The sequence below is a fragment of the Salmo trutta genome, chromosome 9, assembly GCF_901001165.1.
Source record: "Salmo trutta chromosome 9, fSalTru1.1, whole genome shotgun sequence".
NCBI classification, from domain to species: domain Eukaryota; kingdom Metazoa; phylum Chordata; class Actinopteri; order Salmoniformes; family Salmonidae; genus Salmo; species Salmo trutta.
The window spans coordinates 31,884,536-31,891,109 of NC_042965.1; the positions used below are offsets into that span (position 1 = coordinate 31,884,536).

Here is a 6,574-nt window from a genome sequence, read left to right on the forward strand (position 1 = left end):
AGGCAGTGGCTCAGATGGTTGTTGTCCTTGATGATCTTTTTGGCCTTCCTATGACACCAGGTGGTGTAGGTGTCCTGGAGGGCAGGTAGTTTGCCCCCGGTGATGCGTTGTGCAGATTGCACGCCCCTTTGGAGAGCCTTGCGGTTGTGGGCGGAGCAGTTGCCGTACCAGGCGGTGATACAGCCCGACAGGATGCTCTCAATTGTGCATCTGTAAAGGTTTGTGAGTGTTTTTGGTGACAAGCCACATTTCATCAGCCTCCTGAGGTTGAAGAGGCGCTGTTGCGCCTTCTTCACCAAGCTGTCTGTGTGGGTGGACCATTTCAGTTTGTCCGTGATGTGCACGCAGAGGAACTTAAAGCTTTCCACCTTCTCCACTACTGTCCTATCGATGTGCCTAGGGGGGTGCTCCCTCTGCTGTTTCCTGAAGTCCATGATCATTTCCTTTGTTTTGTTGAGTGTGAGGTTATTTTCCTGACACCCCACTCCGAGGGCCCTCACCTCCTCCCTGTAGGTCGTCTCATCGTTGTTGGTAATCAAGCCTACCACTGTAGCGGCGTCTGCAAACTTGATCATTGAGTTGGAGGTGTGCATGGCCACGCAGTCATGGGTGAACAAGGAGTACAGGAGAGGGCTGAGAATGCACCCTTGTGGGGCCCCAATATTGAGGATCAGCGGGGTGGAGATGTTGTTTCCTACCCTCACCACTTGGGGGCAGCCCGTCAGAAAGTCCAGGACCCAGTTGCACAGGGCGGGATCAAGACCCAGGGTCTCAAGCTTAATGACGAGTTTGGAGGGTACTATGGTGTTGAATGCTGAGCTGTAGTCAATGAACAGCATTCTTACATAGGTATTCCTCTTGTCTAGATGGGATAGGGCAGTGTGATTGTTATTGCGTCGCCTATGGACCTATTGGGGCGGTAAGCAAATCGGAGTGGGTCTAGGGTGTCAGGTAGGGTGGAGGTGATATGATCCTTGACTAGTCTCTCAAAGCACTTCATGATGACAGAAGTGAGTGCTACGGGGCGAAAGTTGTTTAGCTCAGTTACCTTAGCTTTCTTGGGAACAGGAACAATGGTGGCCCTCTTGAAGCATGTGGGAACAGCAGACTGGGATAGGGATTGATTGAAAATGTCCGTAACCACACCAGCCAGCTGGTCTGCGCATGCTCTGAGGATGCGGCTATTGATGCCGTCTGGGCCGGCAGCCTTGCGAGGGTTAACACAATTAAATGTTTTACTCATGTTGGCTGTGGTCAAGAAGAGTCCTCAGGTTTTGGTAGCGGGCCGTGTCGGTGGCACTGTATTGTCCTCAAAGCGAGCAAAGAAGTTGTTTAGTTTGTATGGGAGCAAGGCATCGGGTCCGCGACGGGGCTGGTTTCTTTTTGTAGTCCACGATTGACTGTAGACCCAGCCACATACCTCTCATGTCCGAGCCAATGCATTGCGACTCTACTTTGTCTCTATACTGACACTTAGGATGTTTGATTGCTTTGCGGAGGGAATAGCTACACTGTTTGTATTCGGTCATGTTTCCGGTCGCCTTGCCCTGATTAAAAGCGGTGGTTCGCGCTTTCAGTTTTGCGCGAATGCTGCCATCAATCCACAGTTTCTGGTTGGGGAAGGTTTTAATTGTCGCCATGGGTACAACATCACCGATGCACTTGCCAATAAACTCGCTCACCGAATCAGCATATACATCAATGTTGTTGTTTGACGCTATCTGGAACATATCCCAGTCCACGTGATCGCAGCAATCTTGAAGCGTGGAATCAGATTGGTCAGACCAGCGTTGAACAGACCTGAGCACGGTCGTTTCCTGTTTTAGTTTCTGTCTGTAGCCTGGGAGCAACAAAATGGAGTAGTGGTCAGATTTGCCGAAAGGAGGGCAAGAGAGGGCTTTGTATGCGGACGGCATTTGATTGTAAGGAATTCTAGGTCAAGTGAACAAAAGGACTTGAGTTCCTGTATGTTGTTATGATCACACCACGACTCATTAATCATAAGGCATACACCCCCGCCCTTCTTCTTACCAGAGAGATGTTTGTTTCTGTCGGCGCGATGCGTGAAGAAACCAGGTGGCTGTACCAACTCTGATAATGTATCCCGAGTGAGCCATGTTTCCGTGAAACAGAGAACGTTACAATCTCTGACGTCTCTCTGGCAGGCAACCCTTGCTCGGATTTCGTCTACCTTGTTGTCAAGAGACTGGATATTGGCTAGTAGTATACTCGGGAGCGGTGGGAAATGTGCCCATCTATGGAGCCTGACCAGAAGACCACTCCGTCTGCCCCTTCTGCGGCGCTGTTGTTTTGGTTTGCCTGGGATCCGATCTATTGTCCTGGGTGGTGGACCAAACAGAGGATCCGCTTCGGGAAAGTCGTATTCCTGGTCATAATGTTGGTAAGTTGACGTTGCTCTTATATCCAATAGTTGCTTCTTCCTTGCTGAGCGGACTTTCAGGTTACTTCGATATAGGACTCGTTTTACTGTGGATATAGATACTTTTTACTTGTTTCCTACAGCATCTTCACAAGGTCCTTTGCTGTTGTTCTGGGATTGATTTGCACTTTTTGCACCAAAGTACGTTCATCTCTAGGAGACAGAACACATCTCCTTCCTGAGGGGTATGAGGGCTGCGTGGTCCCATGGTGTTTATACTTGCGTACTTGTTTGTACAGATGAACGTGGTACCTTCAGGCATTTGGAAATTGTTCCCAAGGATGAACCAGACTTGTGGAGGTCGACAATTTTATTTTCTGAGGTCTTGGCTGATTTCTTTTGATTTTCCCATAATGTCAAGCAAAGAGGCACTGAGTTTGAAGGTAGGCCTTGAAATACATCCACAGGTACACCTCCAATTGATTTAAATGATGTCAATTAGCCTATCAGAAGCTTCTAAAGCCATGACATCATTTTCTGGAATTGTCCAAGCTGTTTAAATTCACAGTCAACTTAGTGTATGTAAACTTCTTACCCACTGGGATTGTGATACAGTGAATTATAAGTGAAATAATCGGTCTGTAAACAATTGTTGGAAATATTACTTGTCATACACAAAGTAGATGTCCTAACTGACTTGCCAAAACTATAGTTTGTTAACAAGAAATTTGTGGAGTGGTTGAAAAACGAGTTTTAATGACTCCAACCTAAGCGTATGTAAACTTCTGTCTTCAACTGTAAATATTGTTAATTAACTGGTTCCACAGCTTCTTTTTTGTTTACTCAACTTTTCGGTCAAAGTGCTACCTGAACTTAACATTTTTAGTTGGCCCAACGTTAGCTCCAACATGAGAAAACCTAGGCAGAAATTCAGTCAACTTAAAATCATGCGTTTGCTCAAATTGTCTCATATGTTCATTCAACTATAAATTATTATTTGGGCATCTTACCTGCAAAAATGGCTGTGGAACTAATTAAACACACACAAAGTGACTTTAACTTACAATGTCCAAATTTGACACACATTGACAAACACTGAGTGTACAAACATTAGGAACACCTTCCTACTATTGAGTTGCACTTATTTTTGCCCTCAGAACAGCCTCAATTTGTCGGGGAATGGTCTCTACAAGGTGTCAAAAGTGTTCCACAGGGATGCAGGCTCATGTTGACTCCAATGCTTCCCACAGTTGTGTCAAGTTGGCTGGATGTCCTTTGGGTGGTGGAACATTCTTGACACAAACAGGAAACTATTGACCCAGCAGCATTGCAGTTCTTGACACACTCAAACCTGTGTGCCTGGTACCTACTACCATACCCCGTTCAAAGGCACTTACATGTTTTGTCTTGCCCATTCACTTTCTGAATTCCACACATACACCATCCATGTCTCAATTGTCTCAAGGCTTAAAAATCCTTCTTTAACCTGTCTCCTCTCCTTCATCTACACTGATTGAAGTGGATTTAATAGGTGACATCAATAAGTGATCATAGTTTTCATCTGGATTCACCTGGTCAGTCTGTCATGGAAAGAGCAGTTCATAATGTTTTGTACACTCAGTGTATTTAGCCTCACAATGAAGAGTTTTACCATTTTCTTTTCAGGACAACCAGGGCTACACGTTTTTAAACTATATTGTTTTATACTATATTGTGACAAGCTAAAACCTCCATTTAAAATGGTCAGTAGCAGCTAACCCATGAGGTTCATTATCTCAGGCAGGAAATATAGGCTGAAGGTTTCTAACCCTCGGTGGGTTATAGATTGGTTCTTGCTCATTAGTGATGCAGGTGTGTGTGTGTTGTCCTTGGGGAATTCCTCATTAACACGCACTCTGACCTCAGCTAATCTCTGACCTCTAATCCCTGATCCTGATACCTGACCTTGACCCAAAACCCAGTGACATGCAGATTAGGTAAAGACATGCACATATGCAAGCATGCACACATGTTCGCACGTACACATGCACAGAGAGAGGGACAGAGAAAGAGAGAGAGAGAGAGAGCAGACAGCCTTAGAGAGAGAGTCCACTGGGAAGCAGTGTGTCTGACAGACAGAACACACTGAGACCATGAGAGTGTGAGATAGAGGTCTATTTAAAGGGGCTCCTACCTCTTTGAAGTTTTCTTTGGGTTCTGCTCTCTTCCGCTTTCTGCTCTTTCCATCGCTCGGACTGACACCAATCCATTTTACTACCTGCCCAGGGAAAGGAGGAAGAATGGGAGGGAGGGAGGGATATGAGTTAGTACCTATAAACAGATTTTAGACGCACTTTCCATTGCTTAAGTGGAAAGACACACACACACACACACACACACACACACACACACACACATACACAGACTTGCACGCAAGCACAAACACAGACATCTACACGGCTGCTTACATGCAAGCCCCAACAGCGAGTCAGCGGTGGAGGTATAGGCGCACAGCGAGACGTCCTTGCCACAGAAGTAACCCTATCAGTCCCTACAGAGTGTGGTCACATCATGGCTCTACTACCACACTGCCTTAGACAAGAGCATCTAAAAACTACCGCACCGCCTTAGACAAGAGTACAGAAAAACTACCACACTGCCTTAGACAAGAGTACATAAAAACTCCCACACTGCCTTAGACAAGAGCACCTAATACTACCACACTGCCTTAGACAAGAACACCTAAAAACTACCACACTGCCTTAGGCAAGAGCACATAAAAAGTTCCACACTGCTTTAGACAAGAGCACCTAAAACTACCACACTGCCTTAGACAAGAACACCTAAAAACTACCACACTGCTTTAGACGAGCACCTATAACTGCCACACTGCCATATACAAGAGCACCTAAATACTACCACACTGCCTTAGACAAGAGCACCTAAAACTACCACATTGCCTTAGACAAGAGCACCTAAAACTACCACACTGCCTTAGACAAGAGCAAGACAATAGCAAATAAATACTGCCACACTGCCTTAGACAAGAGCACCTAAAACTTACCACACTGCCTTAGACAAGAGCACCTAAATGACCATACTGCCTTAGACAAGAGCACCTAAAAACTACCACACTGCTTTAGACAAGAGCATCTAAAAACTGCCACACTGCCATAGACAAGAGCACCTAAATACTACCACACTGCCTTAGATAAGAGCACCTAAATACTTCCACACTGCCTTAGACAAGAGCACCTAAAACTACCACACTGCCAGCTCTATCTATCAATATCTCATAGTGCATGCGCACACACACACGCCAGAACGCGCACATACACACCTACTGACAAATTTTTTCGACAGTTATTTAGTTTTTCCTTCAGTAAGGAGTGTTCTGTCTGTAAGAGAAAACCAGATAAAGATTCAGATCTTCCTCTCTACCACGCTCTATCTCTCACACACACTTTCATACACACGCAACAGTATATCTATCTGTATCACAGACAATCTCTATTTAACCCAAACCACAATCACAAATTACTTGATAATAAAGACAGGGTTTGACCCCTCATATACTACAGTAGACACCACCTCATAACATGCAGCAGATGTATGCATGGTGACTAAGAGAGACAGAGAGAGTGAGCAAGTGGGAGAGAGAGAAAGAGAGAGAGAAAGGCTGAAATAGCAATAGGGAGAGAGAGAGGGAGAATAAACTGAGCTGAGAGAGTGTGAGAATGTCTTTCAAACAGCTGAGGAAACAACTTAATCTCTGAGTTTCTCAAAGACACATGACAGAGAGAGAAAGAAAGACGTAACTAGAGATAGGGGAAGAAATAGAGAGGAAAAGAGAGAGGGGGAGGTGTGTGCCCCTACCTTGCTTTGACTTCTTCCACCAGCCGAGTCTGTAACCATACGGAACTCCCTTCACATAGAGACTGATCGGGAGAGGAGAGGAGGGTGTGAACCAGAGAGAGAGAGAGAGAGAGAGAGAGAGGGGGGGGGGGTGATCGGACAGGAGAAAGAGGAATGTTGAGCAGAGGGAGGGAGAGAGAGAGGGAGAGGGAGGGAGGGAGGGAGAGAGATAGGGAGGGAGAGAGAGAGGTAGAGGGAGGGAGAGAGAGCGAGAGAGAGAGAGATGGAAGGGGAGGGAGACAGAGAGAAAGGGAGGAAAGGAGAAAGCTAGATCACTTGTTCCTTTCTGACAAAAACTCA

At 45.9% G+C, this 6,574-nt stretch overlaps 1 long non-coding RNA gene across 2 annotated transcripts in view; it reads right to left on the minus strand.

The window, feature by feature from the left end:
* Positions 1-6,353, minus strand: part of LOC115200405 (uncharacterized) — a 52,981-nt gene extending 46,628 nt beyond the window's left edge. For both annotated transcript variants that reach the window (XR_003879510.1, XR_003879511.1), the window contains exons 1-2: positions 6,236-6,353; positions 4,554-4,637 (exon numbers count right to left, since the gene is read on the minus strand). This is a non-coding gene — a long non-coding RNA (uncharacterized LOC115200405). The remainder of the gene's footprint in view (positions 1-4,553; positions 4,638-6,235) is intronic.
* Between the last annotated feature and the right edge of the window lie 221 nt (positions 6,354-6,574).